Source organism: Gadus morhua, chromosome 12, assembly GCF_902167405.1.
Source record: "Gadus morhua chromosome 12, gadMor3.0, whole genome shotgun sequence".
Taxonomy (NCBI): domain Eukaryota; kingdom Metazoa; phylum Chordata; class Actinopteri; order Gadiformes; family Gadidae; genus Gadus; species Gadus morhua.
Genome location: NC_044059.1, coordinates 1953914 through 1973996, shown reverse-complemented (window position 1 = coordinate 1973996; position 20083 = coordinate 1953914). Strand labels below are relative to the sequence as shown.

At 40.4% G+C, this 20083-nt stretch overlaps 1 protein-coding gene across 1 annotated transcript in view; it reads right to left on the bottom strand.

The window, feature by feature from the left end:
* Positions 1 to 18080, bottom strand: part of jak1 (Janus kinase 1) — a 110424-nt gene extending 92344 nt beyond the window's left edge. Inside the window, exon 1 of the mRNA XM_030372818.1 lies at positions 17820 to 18080. The gene's annotated coding sequence lies outside the window, so the exon portion shown is untranslated. The remainder of the gene's footprint in view (positions 1 to 17819) is intronic.
* Between the last annotated feature and the right edge of the window lie 2003 nt (positions 18081 to 20083).

Here is a 20083-nt window from a genome sequence, read left to right as displayed (position 1 = left end):
CATTTTAAAACAAAAGATAACTTTTCCTGGGACATCACAGCTTGAAATACATGACGACGAACGATAAATTGACATTTTTATGTCCATTACATTTCAGACCAATTTTATTGTTTGAAATTTAGTTATGAAAACTGCCATGGCTTGAAGGTCATAGCTTGCAAATAAGACAGCGATTTTGAAAGAAGATCCATCTCTATAGCATTTTGTCTGTTCTGAACTACTGTGGAAATTTGGCGGAAAAACATTGTGGGCTCTGTGGAAGAGGACCCGCTCCCTATGCAGATATAGAGCTCCTTCTAAGGTAATGAATCACAAAAAAAATGAAAATATTTTCATGGCATTATTCTAATTGAAACCCTTATTCATTCAATATTCTATTTCTGACAAGTCCGTTCCAGTAGATGCCACTCAATTCAACACACTGAACCTTAGGACCTGCCCAAAAGGTTTGATTAATCAACGTCATCAGGCTGTAAAAGGATCGGGGTATGCTTGCTTATGAGTGCTGGTTTACGTTCGGCTTGCACAATAGTTGGCTCAGCTGAAAAGCGATGCAACAGAAGCAAAGTTCACTTCCTTTCCCTCAATACTGCACCGAAACTGAGCATGCCGAAACTGCTGTGCTGTCTGGGCAATTTTCTTGCTTCTTATAGTTTCTGAATTGATGTCTGACGCAAGGTTTGTTGTCAATCTTAATTAATTGCTTATAATAGCATGCAGGGTGAAGAAGCAAGAACTTGAATGTGATGTTGATAACGAGACACTGTTTCAATATGTTCGATGGAATCAACACAGAGCATTGACTCATAGAGAGTAAATTGTTAGACTCCTGTCATTTGGGGCGTTTACAAAGTATCAGAGTTCATTACCTCTCAGTTTCCGGTCTAGAGCTATGGCTTAGAAGGGGCTAAATCTGAGAGGAATTGGGAACAGGGAGACAGGAGGAAGGAGCCAAGTGGATACACAGCAATTCATCATTGTGTTTTAGAAAGAAAGGATAACATTGCAAAACGGCCTAAACACAGGTGGCTCACACTTGTGTTGTAAATTGTACATCCTCAATGATTAGTTATTCATGGTTCAATTTGGGGACGTTAATGATCATAAAAAATAAAGATCATTTATTTATTCATATACAAGTGCTGTCAAGCAATTAAAATATTTAATCGCGATTAATCACATCAAAGCCATAGTTAACTCTCAATTAATCTCACATTTTTTTTCTATTCTAAATATCCCTTGATTTTGTGCTGCCAGCCTTTTAGTGAGATCAGAGAGTGTTGAGAAGGACATTAATAAAATATGTTTGGTTAAGATGGATATAAGAAGAGAGACCCGCAGTGGATTCAACCCGGTCCACTTGACATCGGGTAGGTGCATGACAGTGGTAGGCCTACCGTAAAACTTCAATAGCCCAGGCTTTTATTTGTTTCAATCACTGAACTTTCGAAGAAAACTCTTGCTAAGCAAAGATGGGAAATACTAACTTTTATTACTATTATTATTTTAAACCAGTATGAATATTCCTACCGTGCGTAGGCCTATAAAAATTACCAGGCTATCGAATAACGCCCACACAGAGACACGCAGACATGGTGGCGGATGGCATCGGGAGAATTCCCGGTGGGGCGTAAACATTTTGGGGCTGTCGGGCGATTACTGTTGGATAACAATATTGCGTTTATAAAAGTTCCTTGCAGCGCCGTCCGGCAGCCTGAGCTGTGCGCTCGCAACCTCTCACTCACTCAACACAGCCGCAACACTAACAAACTGTCAACATCGCAACCAAGTTGATTTTGTCTAGAGGGGAGTAACTGAGCGGCTCCTCCCGAAGTGGTACAGCCCAGGTGGGCCTTTAACTGCGATTGGTCAGAAAGACGTAACAGCTAATGACAACATTGAACTGTGACACACAAACACACACTTTTAAGGAGTTTTTCACCCGCTCCGTATCCTTGCTTTCCCCTAACAAGTTTGTGGGGCGTGCTTGTTGTTTTCTTTCCGGTGATGCTAGATCCGGTATGGTGTTGTAGTTTTTCTAACGCGACTAGTTGTTGCTAGACAGCAGGTGACAAAAATGACGTTTGCCAAGCCAAAAGAGCGTTAATCGCGCGCTAAAAAAATTAAAACTGGTTTGCGTTAACGCCGTTAATAACGCGTTAACTGACAGCACTAATATAAATTAGGGATGCACGATATATCGGCAGTGATATCGTTAGTCATTTTTTAACATATCAGCATCGGCCCGATAAGTAAAACTGGTCCGATATTAACAGCCGATAGTTATTTCCTAGTCTAGTTGCCGTTGTGTGTGTTTTTTGCCCATGCGCAGCTTGTTTGGTCATGTGACATTAGCTGTGTTCGAAGTCGATCCCTTTACACTCCCTTGTTCACTTCCCTAGGCCTAAAAAAAAAGAAGTTTGGTTCCTGTTGGTTGTCAGTTGAGGTCATGGGTAGGTAGGGAATTTATTTTATTTTTTCCAGCGGCAGCGAATGATAGGTAGGTTGTTTTCATTTAAAAACAAGAAAATTCGCTCATCCTTGTACAGAATGAAGAGGTGCTGTACCAAAACGTAATTATAGAGGTGCTGTACCAAAACGTAATTACATAAAAAAAAAAGTTTTTTTTTTTTTTTTTTTTTTTTTTTATAAAACTCATAAAATAATTTGGGTCGCACATAAATTGACAGGGTCGGTCGGAAACCGGAACCAAACAAAAAAAATTTTAGGCCCCATTCCCTATATAGTGCACATGATATAGTGCACTATATAGGGAATAGGGAACGAGAATTCGGACACTACGCTGAACATTTCTAAACGTCATTTGCGTCAGTAAATGCGCCGGGTATTTGTGAGACGCAGACAGATGCGCCCACATCATGTAAACAAACCAGGCACTCACGAGGAAAGCTGGAGGTTGTATTGATGTTGAATGTTACATTTCCTTGTTCAAATTTTTTTTATGAATTTGGAATGTTAAATATTCTATGTTAAATCCCAAATAAATTGTTGACATTTCTAAACGAAAGCCGGAGACTCCATCATTAAATGTAGTTTTCGCGGTTATTCAGCTTCTTCTTCTCCTCCGGAAAAACACGACCGCATTGCATTGTGGTATACGGGAGTAACATGCAGGGAACATCGTATGTACCCTATTTTAAGTCCACTATATAGTGCCCTAAGTGGACCACTGAGAATTCGAACACCCTACAAAATGGCGTGCACCCTATTTAGTGCACTACATCCATAATAGGGAACGATTTCGAACACAGCTATTGCCAGTGACGCAGCCAGAGACGCACGGAGAGGCAGTACAGGAGTGTTTGTCACCTTAACTGAAAAGAATCAATGTCGGCGGTTTGGATGTTTTTTACGGTCTCAAATGAAGGTACTCGAATTGCAATATGCAGTACTTGCAAAGCCGAAGTAATGTGCGGAGGATGCCGTGTCAAATCATTATATACATTATCGTAGCGAAATACAGTTTCTGTCGCGTTTTATTTGGCGTTCCGTAATCCCGGAAATCCACGGAAACCGGAACCGGTTTCCGTGGATTATTTGGTTGTAGTCTTTTCGCTCGGTTCTCCGGACCAACAGTAGGGCTAGAACTAGGGCTGTCACTTTTTCCAAAATGAAATTCGAACGAATTTCGAATGTCCATAATTAATTCGAATACATTCGACCCCCCCCCCCCATAGAACTATTAAAAAAACAAAAAAAAAAACAAGACAACGACTGTTGTCGTGTTTCTTTTTATTTCTTGTGGAAATCACGTATACCTACTGAATTCATAACAGCACAGGATAAAAACACATCTTTGATAACACATTTGTAAACACAACAAGAGGAAGCTCCGACACACAAGTGCGGCTGTCTTTTACGCATTAACAATAACTGCTCGGAGCGCTATATGCGGAGCGCATGTCGTCCATGGCACACACAGCCTATATAAACGAACAATCTGTGAGGCCGACCTCCAACACGGCATGCTGCTCTTTTTATTCCTTACGGAAAGAAAATTACAAGTAGTCTCGCAGCTCTCCGTTACCGCTGCAGCTGCTTCTGTCAGCCGTGCTGTATAAGTCCCCAAACAGGCAGCCCATCGCGCCCAGCGCAGCAGCGGACTTTTCTCCCCGTCGTGTGCGATCAGTGTCGGTCTCCGTTTCAATGAGCTCGTGTGAGAGGCTTTCAGTCACGAGATGTTTCTGTGCAGGGGAAAGGTGGACTAACCGGGAGAAGCGGGGTTCCAGGAGGGCCGCTTTATTGAGGAAAAGCCACTCGCCGCTCTCTTCTTTATAGCGCATTTTTACAGTTCGAATGGAGAATTACACTTCGAATTCGAACTTTTCACCCCACCTTCGAACGAATATTCGAACTTCGAATAAAAAGTGACAGCCCTAGCTAGAACCGAGTGAAAAGACTACAACTAACCTCTCTTGATATATTTGATTTAGCCTATTTCACAGATTTGAGTTGAAATTGACTTAAACTTGAAACACTTTTTGTAATTTATTAGACAAGTGTCTGGTTTCCATGAATATTGGCAAATTTGATTTAAGTTATAAAACCTTGTCAAGATATTTTGATTTGTGATCGTTATTGTGATTTATGATCCAAACTTTTTCATAGAGGCAAGTTGTAAAGGTAGCCTAAAACTAACACTGTTAGTAACGTGTGTTTGTTATGGATGCCCTGTAACTTGTTGAAGAAACAATGTATTTCGAAGTTTTGGTAAATAAAGAAAGAATTAACTTTTTCATATTCAGTGTTTACATGTTCTTCAGTATACAAAATCATCATAGAAACTTGTTTTTATACCAATATTGATATCGGTAAATATCGGTTATCGGCCGTAACAGCAATTTTAATATCGGATATCGGTATCGGTCAGAATTTTCATATCGGTGCATCCCTAATATAAATATATATATATATTTATTTATTTATTTTTATTTATTATTTTTTTCAGTGGCAGTTAGTGGTTTTTAAAGTGAGGAAGGAAGGACTGCGCGCTTGGTTGCCTTTGGCCTGCTTGCACTGTTAGTGGTGTATGGTTGCATAACTATGCAAGACTCAAGTTGTTTCAGGGTGTTTTGGTAAACTACAAAATAGCAAGGTGGGATAATAATGTGAATTTTTACAAATCCAACAGTGGCAGCATTGTACTTTTTTTGTCAAATCAGGCCTACTCTTAATTTATAAAACTAAATTTAACTTTTTTTGCCTATCATTGGGCCTATTTTTGCCCTCAATGACTGAAGCTATTGGTGTTAATTTGGCTATGTTTATTATCATTCACTAACACTAACTCAGTCAGAGTAACAAACAATTAAAAGAACAACAAGAACATGATTTCACAACTATTTACATGGGCTGTAAGCCTAACATTGTTTGAGGCAAATGTGGATGTTAATGGATGTTTCAGAATGTTGGTCATTGTGTCAAGCCAATTAAGATTGAGGGACTTGATTTATAGATCTTCGCGGGCTTCGCAGCTCGGCCCGGGCAGCCCTGCCCGGCCGCGGGCTCCGCAGCCCGACCACGGGCTACGGAAACGTCAATATAAGCAAACAGAGCCACACTGTACCGCAACGAAAAGTAGCGCACCGTTCGGTGGAAACGAGGCAGACGACTGAGCGGGTTCGTTGATTCTCGTAGCATACACTGCTCCACAGCCAGGACTCCTATAGCAAGCCGTATTGTCATTTATTTTGCCTAGCCAAAACTCAAATTCAAGATATCTATAACGTAATTTACAACAAAAATTCAGGATATCTGTAATTAGATTTTGACTAGGCGGAATGAAAGTGACAGATATCTACAATTTTAGATATCTCTAATTAAAATTCCTTTCAAGATATCTATAACTTGATAATAGATATCTACAATTAAATTATGACTATCCGTAACTCCAGTTAGAGATATCTACAACGTGATTTTGACTAGTCGTAACTCCAGTTAGAGATGTGGTAACTCCAGTTAGAAATATCTACAACGTCATTTTGCCTAGTCAAAACTTAATTTAAGATATCTGAAAAGGGACAGGTAGATATCTTGAATTTAGGTGAATTAAAGATATCTTGAACTGGAATTATGACTAGTCAGAATCAAATTGTAGATATCTCAAACTGGAATTACAGATATCTACAATTCAGTTGCAGATATCCGTAATTCACAAAGTGGATATCCGCAACTGAATTGTAGATATCTGCATTGAGAAACCCCATAGACATGAATGGCGAAAATGACGTCATTTTTCCTAGGAGGAATGACTTTGTGGATATCTGAAATGACAATTGTGGATAGGAGGAATGTAGTTGCGGATATCCGAAATGTTAGTTTTGACTAGGCGAAACTGAATTGCTGATATCTGCAACACATATCCAGTCTAGCGAATTTATGTCAAATCGGCTTGCCATAGGACTCCTGCTTATTGGTTCATAGCGCAGCCAGTGCTCCAGCCTATTCATGAATAGACGTAGGTGGGATCCAGATCCCTTAGCTAGTCACACCCACTTCTCCTCTCTCCCATTGTACCCCATGTTATTCACCGGCCGCCAACACTTTCGGGGAAATAAATGGGAGTCAATGGAGGCTGAGGGAGGAACGTCCTCCATGAAATTGTCAATAGGCGATAGGGGGTGTAAAAATGTCCTTTTACCCAGGGAAATGAACATTAAATATACAAAGGCATTAAAGTAGTCAAGGGCATTAATTCATTACAGTGGTCTGGACAATCTACATTTTTTTTCTCAACAATGTTAAGGAGGATCTTCCTCCCTCTCCTCACTGGAGAAGCCTCCACACAGACAGACAGAGACAGAGAGACTAAATAACCAAATTGTCAATCAAGTAACCTCATCACTACATGTAACTGAGCCGGAGTATACCAGAGAATGTCTAATAAGAAGAGAACTGGCACTCTGGTAACTTCCGGTTTCTGAAATGGTTGCGATAACTAGGGCTGCAACAACGAATCGATAAAATCGATGAAAATCTATTACTAAATGCGTTGGCAACGAATTTGGTCGTCGATTCGTTGTGTCGCGCGATAATAAGTTACTCATAGGCGCAGCACTGTTTACAGCCAGCCGCCGACAGGTTGGTTCACGGTTCATGCACGCCCACAGCGAGCTTTAGTGTGAGCGACCACAGCTTGTATTTTGTTCATATCTTAAAACTGGACTGTAGGCCTACATAAAAGTGTTGTACCTTCACTGTCTTTGGGTTAAAAAAACTCCTTCAACTCAGTATCTGTCTAGTCCAACCGAAAACTCTGTCAGCTGCTGCTGCTGCAGACGTTGTGCAGACGGGCTCGGAGTCGGCACCGCGTGCATCAACAGTCATTCAAAGCAGCGGTAGTAATCACACAACCGGACGGTGTAGAAAGTCCCGTCAGTTAAAAATAGTAATGCAGTTTTTAAATCCATGTTAAAATCGGCAGGATATAGATAGCTAGTTAGCTTAAAAAAAACAACTAACCAATGGTCACAAACAGTGTCAAATGTGATGTGTTCAGGTCGGCTCAGTAATATGATTGATGTGTTCAAATGCAGCAGAAAAAAAATAATAATAATTGAGATTTTGGTGAAAACTTGTTTTCCCAGTAGGGGTGTGACGAGATCTCGTGCCACGAGAACTCTCGAGATTAAACTCGACGATATTACCCGTCACGTTAAAAATCGGTCTTGCGAGATTTGTGATTTATCCAAACTTCTATTTGTGGCCTGTGGGGTCAAAAAAAAAACGTTCGAAAATCGTTCCCCATCACGGATATGGTGTACTATTTAGGGTGCTCGCCATTTTGTAGTGGTGTTCGAATTCTCAGTGGTTAATTTCATGCACTATATAGTGCACTTAAAATACCCAAAATTTGAGTGTACATACGATGTAGCCTACATGTTACTCCCGTATACCACAATGCAATGCGGTTGTGTTTTTCCGGAGGAGAAGAAGAGGCTGAATAACCGCGAAAACGAATACCTTTAATCAAAGTACATTTTGGGTACTTTGATTTGGTTTTGCACATAATATTGTTTGCAATTGAAAAAAAGAGAATTATTTAATTTAATTTATTTTAATTTAACTTTTATAAATTTTAGTTTTAGTTTCAATTTCATGCATGTAAAGAGTTATAATAAAACATTTCAAAATACATGCACCACTTGGTTAAATAAAAGTCTGTTGGTCCAGTCATATAATTTGTCATTTTTTTAGTTTTCTTAAAATCTCGTCTCGTCTCGTTCTCGTGAACCCAATATCGTGTCTTGTCTCGTCTCGTGAGCTGAGTGTATCGTCACACCCCTATTTCCCAGTGATATAAAATAGAAAGTAAAGATAGAATTATGACCCGTTTAATGTCCTATCTTGAACTATCATCATCTTATCAGCAATTAAAGCAATATTACAAGTTCTATTTCAAGGAGTCTCGAAAATAATATCAATAGGTTTGACCGGTTAACCATGGACATCCCTTATAAAAGTATATCATACATTGTATGTTTTTTTTTGTGTTATCCCAGTTAGGTTTTTTTCATCTTTTTATTATTTAATATTACTTTTAATAGTTCCGGGACGTTGGAGAATTAACCTGGTGTTTTTTACACTTCAGTCTGCACTGTGAATTTGAAGTAATGTTCAGTTTTTTAATAAAGATGCGGCAATTCCAAAAATAATTGGATTTTTTTTTTGGAATAATCAGATTCATCGATTCATCGAAAAAATAATCGACAGATTAATCGATTATTAAGATAATCGTTAGTTGCAGCCCTAGCGATAACACATCTGTCCATGCGAGGGTGCTCGCGGGCGAGTGCAGAATGAATGGGAGTCTATGGGGTTTCACCCTCAAATGTCATTTTTCTAAGGGTGTAATTTTTTTATCAAGTAATTTGTAAGTTGGATTCAAAAGTTGGGGCCAAGATAATACTTAAGTTCACTATCTGTTCTAAAAATCTCTTTAAAAAGATGATGGCGTCACATATTTGCAAACTGCCAGAGGTCCTGCTTTACGTCAAGTTCTGAGTCACTTTGGTACTTCCGCACATATAATACATACATACTAGGGCTGGGTATTGCCAGGTACCTCACAATTCAATTCGATTCTTTAGGTCTTGATTCATTCGATACAATTCGATTTGATATTGATCCAATTGCTTCGATATCGATTCAATAATACGTACAGATGACCAAAATACCGAAATATCATTTGGAATAATGAACCGTTTCATTGTGCTTTAACTAGTAAAAAGGGAATACACCATTGTATAGCATTGTTCCTGAGCTAAACTTTTAGCATAAAAGTAATAATCATAACATGGACAAATGTAAAAGGGAATGTACATTTAGGCATACTCGCTTCTAGATTAGAATGACTGAGTATGCTTCTTTTTTCTTTAATGGAAATAATCGATTTCAAAAAAATTCAGAATCTAAATTGAATGGAGAACAAATAAATTGCAGTGCATTGATGAATCGATATTTTTACCCAGCCCTAATGCGCGCACGCACGCACGCACGCACGCACACGCACACACACACACACACACACAAACTCGTAAAGTCCTCAAGATAATGTTTTGGATTCTGCTTTTGCTTCAGATGCCATCAAGTGGGGTATCTGGTCGTAATCATTCGCAAGTCCGTCCCTGACCAATCAGCAATCATTAGCAGAATGCTAGCGTGTACGGCCAACCACGGCCCAACCTGTAAGTAATCGAAAGGACATAAGACCTCGGTCATTCGACTTTTGAATTATAATTTATATTGAACTTGCGGAATCTACAATAAAATCTGCGATATTTCAACGACAAGCAGGTGAAAGATACATTTAGCCTTCTAGCTTTAGTGGAATTCTAATGGAACTGCAACCAAGTTCAATACAATGGCGCTGCTAAATAGAGAGTGCCAAGACTCTCCGTAGACGGGTTCTAGCTATACTGCAACTTCACTACTGAGCTGAGCAGTGGCGTCACTAGGCTGTTTTATCCGGGGCTAAAGCCCCGGATCAAATTTGATTAGCCCCGAATCTTTTTTGTTAAAAAAAGAAAAAAAAATATATACAATATATATATTTTTTTATATATATTTTGCTGCATGCAGAGCCTGTGCATTATCCGCACGTCGCACATGCTCCCATTAGTTAGGAATCTTGCGTAGCTTACTGCTAGGAATTTCTGTACTACTGCTCAAGATTTTAAGCCATGAATTGATGAACTTGCTTTGAAGAAAATATGTCAGTTTTCTGTGGGCTGTAAATAGGCCAATCCATGAGGCTAAATAGCATGCCAATATTGATGACCGATTGTGTCAAATGTCTAAGGATGAATGCTTACATGATTTGTTTCCAACTTTTGCCTTAAGTTACAATTTAGCTAACTAGCTAGCTGCCGACCCTTTTCAATTCCAATGGTAGCTGTCATTTCATTACCAATGTTAAGTGTCAAAAATAGTTAACACTGGTGCTGAGTCATGATTCCTAAAAAAGAAATACCGTATTTTCCGCACTATAAAGGCGCACCGGAGTATAAGCCGCAGCAGCTAAATTGAATGATGTGTACATATATAAGCCGCACTGGACTATAAACCGCAGGTGTTTTAATGTTTAATTACCATTAGGGCTGGCCCGAATGCCATTTTTCAGGCTGCGAATACTCGTTGGTTTTTCCGAGCGACTATTCGAATATTCGTTCCAGAAAAAAACACCATCAAAAACCACATTAATAATCCCTATATACTCCCTGGAACCGATTTTGACAGTATCTGCATATTTCCTTGAAGATTTAATAGCTTTTGAATAGGGATGGGCGTGAGGAATCGATTACTCGAGTACTACTCGTTACAAATGAACTCGGTTGGTGGACAGGCAAACTCGAGTTTGCATATACACACACAAACAAAGTTTTCTGAAGCAAATGTATCAATTTTCTGTCGGCGCCACTAACGCATGACGTGGGCACAAAGAAAATTAAATGCATCCATTTCCATGGCGCGTTCCGTGCCGTGTGCAGGCACGCCAGAATTCAAAAAGTTAAGAGATGGCGGTTAAAGCAAATCGCAGCGAAGAATTTAAATACTTTAAAGAAATAGGAGATCATAAGGTGAAATGTAAAATATGCCAAGCGAAATCGAGCTACCGGAAAGTACTATGCGGCAACATATGCTCCTGAAACACAACGGTGAGTTCGGGAAAGCAGACCCGCAGCAACGGTGAAAGTGAAAGTGTGTCGGCTATTTTCACCGCCGCAAGACGCAGCTGTAATCCCGGGCGTGTAGAGAAGATCACAACTCTGAGTATTTCCATAGTCCATTTGCTGCCGTTTTATTTGCAGCTTTAAGCATTTATTTGCAATGGTTAGGCTACTTGTTTCGTTTTTTTTAAACTGTTACAGGCCTTGGTTCGACGTGATTTAAATTGTGAGACGCTGCGCATATTTATTTTTGTAAGGAAAATGTGTTTTGAACGTTTGCAAAAATAAATAATGAATACTCTGATAACTCTGACTGTTTTGATGGAGAATAAGCATTACATGTTTGGTTGGTAATATTGCCTTTTATCATCGGGCCTGCCGCCTATTCCTGCTGCAGATGCGTTGCATTCTAAAAATAGATTTGATTTAACGAGTACTCGATTGATCCTCGAGGAATTCCTTCGATCACTCGAGTTTGGAATTTACTACTCGTGCCCATCCCTACTTTTGAACGTTAATTAGTAGACCTAAGTAGGTTGAAGTTAGTTTTTCCCCGTGAAAGCGGACAGCTGTTGTTCCGTTCCAAATCAGCTGTCCTCTGCCATCTCAGTGCTTACGGTAGCTTTTCAATTCATCCTGGAACGAGCATCTTTTCAGGGAATTTGTACAATAAATCCATAAAAAATACCGAATATTGATTGCCCTATGTGTCCATATTATATCCATTATATTGACCGGGTATTCCCAAGACGCTCAAGCTCTGCAACAAGCCAGTCACAGTTGATTGGCGCGGCACTGTACAGCGAACGTAAATAAACAACCAAGCTATAAAAATAAAAATCCACCAGAATGCAGGAAATTAAGTGTTTGACGCTCAAAATTTTCTGGGGGACCACCCCCATACCCCCCACCTATAATTTGTCCCCCAAAATGTTGAAATGAAACCTAGCCTATTTGACCCTGTACGCAGGTTGTATACAATATATTCATAGATATGTTGTTTTTACTATTTGGATTAAAAAGAAGGCATGTCAGTAAACTCCATGTCGGCCCTTAGTGTGATTATCATTTCATCATAGAGTGGCCCTTTGTGAAAATGAGTTTGACACCCCTGATATAGGTAATGTAAGGTCTGTCTCACTTGTATTCATTATACTCTGAAATAACTTGAATGGAACTTTAAAAGTCTGGGGATAAGCAGCAGTCAGGTAGCTATTCAAAGTAGGGATGGGCATTCGATTAAGTTGTCTGAGTCGATCGTCGGGAGAATTAACGATCAATTAGTCGATTAATCGTTAATATTTTACATTAACATTTAAAAAAAAAAAAATCCCCAAATAATAACAATGATAATATCAAAAAAACAATCATGTTACAACTTAACCAACCAGTCTACGGATTTTTGTTCAGAAAGATGAGCTGTTGACATGCTCTGGGGTCAGACGCGACCGCAGCCTGGTGACCGTCAGTCCAGCCGCCGAAAACACCCGCTCTGAGGGGACCGACGTTGCCGTGATGTAGGGCTGGGCGATAAACCGATTTTATCGATTAACTCGAGTGTGTAGCTCACGTCGACTTGTTTAAATGAAAATCGGTTTTCTCTTCAACATCCGCCAACGCTTCCCTCTCAGCTCCCGTAGTTCGGAATGGGCTCAGACCTCCCCCCGCACAGAGCACACATTTACCAAAGTGATGCACAAACATGGCAGCGAGTGTGACAAGTTGTGTACAACAATTTATTCATACATATATAATCTATTTTGAGGTAAACATAATTCATTTGAAATATATCTGTGTGGTTTAATAATTCGTCGATCTGTTGGTAATTCGTCGATCTGTTGGTAATGCCTCGGGGCTCCAGTAGGGGGATCACGCTCCTCTTCCTCATTCAATACAGACGAGTGAAGGAAAGAGCTGCGTGTGTGTTTTTCTCATTCTTCTCCTGTTACTATTCCTTTTTTTTAAGGTAATGACCGTTTGCAAAACACTGTATATTTATGAACAAATGTTGAAAGTTTGAACGTTATGTTGGCACTTTATCAGAACTACCTCTTATCCTTAGTAATATTTTATGTTTACAGAAATATTTTATTTTACATTTTATATATTTTACATTTTATGTTATGTTACAGGTTACACTGATTACAATGGCAGGGCCTGCCATAATGCCTTATTACGTAAATCGATCTAAATCTGAAATTTTGTGAAAAAAATCTGGGATTTTTTTTTTTACCCATATCGCCCAGCCCTACCGTGATGCACAAATACCTCCGTGCTAATTTGGCAAGGCGGGGGAACAACTTTCCACTCAGGGCTCAGAAAGTTCTTTATTTCTGCTTCGATGCTAACCTCGCCTTGAGTGGTAGGCCTATAGTGCTCCCCAAGAAGTCATTTTTTAAATCATAATGGTCCCACACCAGACTTCGCCGTGGCCTCGTCCGCTTCATGATTACATCGCCGTGTTCCAATATCCATACTATCCGTACTAGTCTAAGTTTGAGTACGTAGGGCGTTCTGATTCAGATCGGGCGAAAATAAGTGTAGCCTACTGAAAACGGTCAAATCGCGAAGTGTGTGGCGATTAGGGCTGGCCCGAATTATTCGAATATTCGAATACTCGTTCGGAAAATTAGTATTCGAAGCGTAAATCAGTATTCGGAGCTTCGTTGTTTCACGTACGTGACGTTACCAGAGCGAGGGAGGCAAACTATAAGCGACACCAAGCAGAGAAGCGAGAGAGGTGGAGGAAGAATAGGTATCTTGTTTCCCTTTACTTTATAACAACATTAGCGGGATCTGGGGAGGATAAAGAAATGCTTAGTTAAATGCTAACCTTAGCTTAGTTGTTTGTTTACGTTCGCTGTACAGCGCCGTGCCAATCAACTGTGACTGGCTTGCTGCAGAGCGTGAGCGTCTTGGGAATACCTTGTCAATATAATGGATATAATATGGACACATAAGACAATCAATATTCGGTATTTGTTATGGATTTATTGTACAAATTCCCTGAAAAGATGCACGTTCCAGAATGAATTGAAAAGCTCCCACAAGGGCTGGGATGGCAGAGGACAGCTGATTTGGTGCGGAACAACAGCTGTTCGCTTCCACGGGGAAAAACTAAGAAACTCCAACTTACTTAGGGGCCTACTAATTAACGTTCAAAAGCTATTAAATCTTCAACAAAATATGCAAATACTGTCAAAATCGGTTCCAGGGAGTATATAGGGATTATTAGGGATAATGTTTTTGATGGTGTATTTTTCTGGAACGAGTATTCGAATATTCGCTCGGAAAAAAAACCGAGTATTCGAAGCCTGAAAAATGGCATTCGGGCCAGCCCTAGTGGCGATGTACACTTTTCGTACTCAACGGCAGCCATCTTAGCTACGTAGCGGAAGAGGGCGGAGCCAGGCTGAGCCAAAGTCGGCGCATTTTCCACATAGCCTGTATTAATAGTCATTTTGTAGTTTTTATAGTTTTTAATAGCTGCTAGGCGTAAAGAGTTCACCGTTCAAAGCGGGATGTTTATTGCGGGGGAGGAGCCGCAAATTTAAATATTGCCCCTGTGTGGTAAAATGTTTTTTTGCACACTGCATTAGTTTAATCGATCGATGGAATTCTTAACGATCAATTAGTCGATCGTCGATTAATCATGCCCATCCCTAATTCAAAGCTATAATTACCTGCTTATTTTGCTTATTTAGGTAAAGCATCATGAAAAAAAATTTGCATGCGCAATAAAGTATACAACAAAATTTGCTATTCCCTCTTGGGCTAAGCCTCGGATGTTTCAGAAACCTAGAAACGCCCCTGGAGCTGAGGTGTGCTGGGCAGAACCGTACCCACCAGTGGAAATGCGCCTTAATGTCCATGCGTCGGCCCAGCACGCCTCAAATCAGTAGTGAAGGTGTAGGGCTGTACGGTACGGACTAAAATGTGTATGAGGAGGGTATGATTTGAGGAAGACGGTAAGGGTATTATATCGCGGTATATTAATTTCATCTTCTAATTTTTTTATATAAATCCTTCTGAAGGGGTAAAATACTGGTTAGGCAGCAAATCTTACTTCCATCTCTGAAAAACACTGATGATTAATAGTATGGATTTCTTTCTCAACTTGCGCGCGGACCTTGCCTTATGGCGCGTTTCCACTGCAGGGTGTGGAACGGATCGGATCGCAAAGGTGCGGGTCGGGTCGCGTTTCCACCGCCAAAAGTGGGCGTGACCCGGACTTTGCCGTACCCGTTCCGGCCCCTTTCTCGGGACTTCTCCGTTGGGGTACCGAAAACGAGACGAGACGCCTGAAAGGGTCCCGGGAAATTCTAGCTACACACCCCCTCCGTTGATTGGTCGACAGAATCATCACTTCCGGGTGGTGCGGGGATAAAAACAAACAAAGGGTAGCCTCGGGGTATTATTCTTTACAATTAACATGTCGCGTAAAACGCTTGCTTGGGCGAACAAGGAGGTGGAGACGTTCGTCTGCATTCTTGGGGAGGAAGACGTTGTTTACGATGTTTACCTAGCTGCTGCGGCGATCGACATCCGGCCTACCACAAAGGGTACTGTCGGCAGTGGAAACGCGACCTCGGAACTGAGCTGGGCTATACCGCCCCCTCCCTACCGCACCTTTGCGATCCGATCCGTTCCGCACCCTGCAGTGGAAACGCGGCATTATAGTTTTGGTATCTCAATTTGGCTGAAGTGTGTGCGGGGAGGTAACTCGTAACACTGGGATCGAGTGTTTTTGCCATCTCTTTAAAGTCCTATCAACATTTTGAAAGGGAACCATGTCCTTACACAGGTCAACAGTGACAGCGTTTGTTATCCCGTTCCCTCGCTGGCTTTATTGTCGTAAGGACTAGCTTTGGAAAATGCCTGCGGAAGCGATGTCTGAGTTTCAGAGAGATTCACAGCGTCGGTCTCGTCCAGTGTGGAATGACAGCTTGTGAAGGGACAGTCACTGGGAAAAGCAACGCTTGAATTGAAAAAAGGAACTACATTTCGTCTTTACTTTTTACATGAAAAAGTAGTTGCGTTACTGTATTAACGAGTTCAGTTCTTTGTAACGTGTTACACACAACACTGTCTGCCGGTCAAACGGTAATGTCAAAATCCATACCATACGCCGGATTGTGATAGCCGCGGCAGTTACGTAAGCATCGTGACCTCATAGCAGCCAGACACAATGTAGCCTGCTTTTAAATCCTAGGCAAAAGAAGAATGTGACACAATAAACAAAGAGCAACAATGTAGGGCTTCGAAGATTGTCGTCAAACCTTTCATAAATCCTGAAGTGTGACACGACGTCTCTGATTGGAGGAGCTCGCTGTTACCAGGAAACGTTTACTGCACCCGCAAGAGTGAATGACTTCTGCTACCAGAGCCCGTCTACGGAGACTATTCCTATCGGACAATCTGCTGCTAATGACCTCGATCGCTTACTACAGCAACCATGATTTATGTTAGTGGCAAGTTAGATCTGTGGTTAGAGCTGTAGAGGAAAAGAGATGCAATGGTGGAAAAATATGTTGATGTAGAATACATCAATACATTTTTTGTAACAGATCTTTGAAATTTCGCCTTAAGAAATACACAAAAAGGTCAAAAATAAAATGCCAATCTAAAATGATAAACAGATATGTATCCAGCTGTTCTGCCCTTTCTATAAAACCTAAAAAAATAATTTAAAAAAAATCGACCAAACTCGATTGTTAATTTTGTGATCGTTTGACGCTAAATCGAAATCGTGATCAAAATTCGATTAATCGCCCAGCCCTAATTTGGGTAGTATAAAAGCAAAGGAATATAATGTTAAATGAATAGGCCTAGGTAACTGGAATTCAAGACTGAATTCGCATGTATTAAAAACGACGTGATGACAGCACACAGCAAAAGGACGTACGGAACGAGGTGTAGACCATATTGAGGGACAGAGAAAGATGAAGACAGTCACACGTCGCCCCCCCACCCCAGCCCGGCTAATGTGGTTTAACTTACAATGCTACTAAAATGGTCGTTAGTTTCGATTCAAGTTGTTTTTTTATCGTCTCAACCTCCTCCCCTCCGCTCGTTAAACGGGGGTTAATATGACTGGCTTACCGTGACATTTCAGCCTTTCAGGCCATTTACAGGTCTCACGCTTAATTTCCTGTTAAAAACTAGCCTCATTCCACTGCGTCCAACACATTCTGTTTAATTACATATTATGAGCAATTCATGTAAAATAATAGGCTACACCTGATGAAACAAATGAACGTTGACTAACGTTACGTTACCTTTATATGAAAGTTCATGCCGAAAATAATGCAAGAAAATCATGAAAGTCTCTAATGGCTATTGGCTTAGTTATAACAGACCGTTAATTGGCCGCTACACATCTAATGCCTTCGAGTATCCCATCTTTGCCAGTGTTGTTTGTGTTGTAGGATAATTACAGCTCTATAGTCGGCGGGGGTAGTACACTGAATCTAACCTGATCGGATATTGAACACAGAGGACAACAGGACACCGTGTCAACCATCGAAAACTCTTCTCGGCCATAGCTCACTAAAGTGGCCACCATCACACTGCTTTATTCAAGTTTTTACCAGCATTGAGAAGCGTGAGCTGTAGGTTCGGGATACTCACCTAGCAGGCTAGCCACCAGACGGCAACTTATATGTCCGTTTCCTTTAAACATCTGCCATTGATGTCAGGCTTGCGGATGTTTTTAGCGCTTAACTCCTTTTGGATTGACTAGCTGTCGTGTAGTTGTCAATATTAACGCTGACTAAGGAAATTCAAACGGAAACTAGTAGCTTTTCCCACAAACAATTGCTTTTCGTTGTAGTACTTCGGGGAGGACGCACTCATCTGCCCTTCCTGGCAATGAACACCCCCCTTCCCGAAAGCAGCGCGTTTGCCTTCCTTGCAACAACGCCACTGATTGGTCTGATCGGCCGCCTGTCACTTGCCCGGGGTTAACCCTTTGGTTGCCTAGTCTAGAGCGCAGTGCTGTCAGACATATTGCAGGTGCTTCCTATCTAGGCTGTAGTTCGATTTTTCTTGTGAGACGTGAATCATGAGATCACGATCAGGCCCACACTATCTTTCCAGGCTTCCAGTTATGTGCTCGTGACCCAACCGCCAGTGCTCCGGACCAATCAGCATCAGGAACTACGTGATCCACATGATAGACATATCGACCAATTATTTGGCAAGATTTTTGTGTTCCTACCATTTTCCAGAACGTTTCAACATCCACTGTCAAGTTATGACCGAGGTTTGAGACACAAAATTGCTTGCTAGCTTACAATAATTCAAATTATCATATCTCTTTGACACAGGAAGATCTACTGAAACTTGAGATACAAATAAGCGCCATACACATTTCAGTTTTGTTTCATTAGGTTTAGTCAATACAATTTCTATATTTTACAGATGTGCGCATCTATAATAATTCTAGTAAATAATTTAAACAGTAAAACGAAAAAAATGAAAACAAAATCATTATATTTACAACAATACAACTGGAGAAAGATATTCGAAGATTTAATAGGACCTAACCCTAACTCTGACCCAGTAGCCTCCAAATTGATTAGTTCACAACTACAACAATCTCACAGGTGTATGTGTTTTGTCTCACTTTACTTACGTGCCAAGGTTATTGTAGCCCTTGTAGCTGTTTAGATATAATCTATTAACTCTTGGAATGTTATTATCAGCAAAAACCTGAGCCAGAGACCAAGTGAGAGAGGTACATTTCTTCATTAATTATCCCCTTCAGGAATGTAACAGGGGAAAACTAAAGGGGAAAAGTATCTAATATAAAATTATAATATAGGTAACGCCACCTAACAATCCATAGAAAGAAATATATATATACACATATATATATATACATATACATGTTATACATCTCATTATTAACTAGGCTTAGTTTAACCTCAGCTGTTTCAAATTGATATTGACTTCCTCATTCTAACTCATTAATAATATGCAAATCAGTCTAATTATATTAAATTTGTATTTCATAGCTTTCAAATTGACATCCTCACAAGATTTGATTTGTCCTATCCGAACCAGGATGGTACGTTTCTCCAGACAACCGGTGTTCCCCAGCAGTCTGAGCTATACCTCCCCCCATAGACCAAATTGTGCAATATTCTTGGAGTCATGAGGGTGGCTGGAATGAAGGCTAGTAAATGTTATTTACAATGCTAAGAGTGTCTATGACTTATCTTAATATACATTCGAAGATACATAGATACAGAGACAGACAAGTGTTGGATTCATTTATTGAAAACCTATGCAGAAAACCTATGCAATATGAAATCTGATACTTTCATGTGGCCATGATTTTATTTGTACATCAGCATGCATAACATCTCTCCATAAGACAGAATACGGTAGCAAGATAAATCTTTTTTTTTACCTCAACTGACGTTTTATGGTAAACAATCCATTGCAATATGCTAAGGCCTTTCATCAAGACATCATCCTTACTAAATTGGAGTCTGGATGTCCTTTGCTTCCAATGATCCAGTGTCAAGGTGGCCACCATCATTCAGTTATCACAGTACTGTACCTTCCATGGGCACAGCATCAGCACTGTGATAACTGAACCAGGGCAGCCTGGCAAATCTGGCCTTCCACCGACTCTCCACCACACTCCACACTGTCAATCACCGGCAGAACTGTGTCACCCTATTCTGTGTCCAATATCTTTCCATCTTTCCTTTCCCCCTAATGAGTCACAATTGAAGTAGGCTTACATGACTATTTGGTATCTGCTACCAAAAATACCAGACTGATATGTTAATGTGAAATGACATCAAATATTAACAGGGTTCTATGTTTATAAATAATTCCCATATTTAGATATATAAACTTCCACCATGGCTGCGGAACAG